Here is a 1,876-nt window from a genome sequence, read left to right as displayed (position 1 = left end):
TACTGGATTGGGCACTGGTTAAGCCAGGTGTAAAAGGCTGCTGTCGACTTAACACGATTCATTTGTACATTTTTATCCCGGGCAGTGCCAAAGTGATGGTCGTCCTGCAGATGAGCACTTTCTTGCCACTTCTCATTTTTATGTGACATTGTTCAGTTATGTTTTTCAGAAAAGTTAATTTTCAATGATTGGTTGCTCTGCCTGTAATGAAGAGAAATACATGCGAGATAAAGTAAACTTGTGGTCCCCTCTGATGTTGTACTGCAAATTGGACCATTATAAAACCTCTAAATAAACAAATACGTTCATGCTCCAAGCTACCATGGAAGGTTGGGTCATATCACATAGACAATGTTGTCACATTAGTAAGGGTAAGTACCATCATTTCCCCAAACAGGTACAATTAAAATAAAAATGTGCGACCCCCCCACCCCCTTGTTCCATGCAGTTCAAGCATCTAAGGTAGTCCCAGAGGGTTCAATACATTTTTAAATAAATGTATTGGCATAAACCCCTCAATAATTTCCACCATAGTACTGCATTTATTTCTCTTCCTTACTGGTAAAGCAACCTATCATTGAAGTTTTACTTTTCTGAAAACCTAACTGAAAAGTGGCACATAAAAAAAGAAAAGTGGCCAGAAAGTGCTCATCTGCAGCATGACCACCCCTTTTTCCAGTGCATGGGATTAAGCTGCACCATTCCCACTCTCGGAAAACGAGGAAAAGAATTAACCAGAAATAACCTGTTTTATAGGATGAATATTGTGAGTAACAAACAGCAGGAAAAAATGTGGTTCCAAGAGATTCTTCCCGTCACGAGGATCTCTGTTCACACTGCCAGTGGAAGGCAGAAAACAAGTGAAATGGGCTGGGTGCATTGTCTAGGCTGGTGGATGGAAGGCTGCAGTGCTCGTCACTTTCCATCACTAGGCTATCTTTGTGCACTCATAACACCAGACACGCCCTTCTCCCCAGGCACCTCCCTACATCACGCCTTTTGCCTGTGCTATTTCCCATGGTGCTTTCCTATTGGTGGGACCGTGAGAGGGTATGTGGCAACGCAACTCTGACAGTCCATCTGAGGGCCATTAGCCAATATCGCAGAGCAAGCCTACTTCCACCCCAGCCTCAGGTAGCATTGTAAAACTCAGAACACCAGCCACCTCCCTAGATCACACCTTTTGCTTTTTTTCGTGTTCATTGCCCCATCCAATCTGTTATTTAGCCCTCATATTTCATCCTTTTGCAAGACCCATGTGTTCATCAATTTCTTTCTCTTTTTATTTTTTTTTACATTTTTTTTGGTGCACCAGTCCTGGAGGTACTGCAACACCAGGTTGACATGCGGAGCGGACAGAGCAAGCTCCCACTCCATCTCCCTGTTCCAAAAATCAATTTAATATATGGTCCCCAGATAGAGGATGCACCAGATTTCAAACCGATAAGAACAGATACTACACTTGATCTTAGCCAAAAGGCTGAGAGGCTATATCAATTTCTTTCTCATTTTGTTACCTTTACCTTTCTTTTGTCTCTTTTTTTGTATAATCCTTTCGCTAGGCTACACCGATTATATTTGTGTATTATCCACCTTATTTTGCCTTCTAAGGTTATACTGAAATGGCACCTCCTTATTTCATTCCTTTCTACTTCTCGATGTTCACCCCTTTCTCCTCATAGCCTTCTGTTACTCTCCCCTGCATTTTTTCTGTCTCGTTATGCGTGAAGTGCAACTGGCAGGAATTTTGCAGAAAACATCCTTCCCCATTCTGCTTTCTCTCCCACCTTCTTGTATAATGGCTGCATTCCTGAACTCGTCGTGCTCAGACCAACAACAGCAGATAGGGGCTTATACTCTTATCGGATTGCCACAC

General features: G+C 42.5%; 1 non-coding gene across 1 annotated transcript; it reads right to left on the bottom strand.

The window, feature by feature from the left end:
- Nucleotides 1–1,301: 1,301 nt before the first annotated feature.
- LOC138581559 (U2 spliceosomal RNA) lies at nucleotides 1,302–1,492 on the bottom strand. Its single transcript, XR_011304625.1, has one exon. It is a non-coding gene; the product is annotated as a U2 spliceosomal RNA (small nuclear RNA).
- Nucleotides 1,493–1,876: the final 384 nt, after the last annotated feature.

Source organism: Ambystoma mexicanum, chromosome 3p, assembly GCF_040938575.1.
Source record: "Ambystoma mexicanum isolate Mex_15411 chromosome 3p, UKY_AmexF1_1, whole genome shotgun sequence".
NCBI lineage: Eukaryota > Metazoa > Chordata > Amphibia > Caudata > Ambystomatidae > Ambystoma > Ambystoma mexicanum.
Note: the sequence above shows the minus strand (reverse complement) of the source record. Positions and strands in the feature narration are given on the sequence as shown.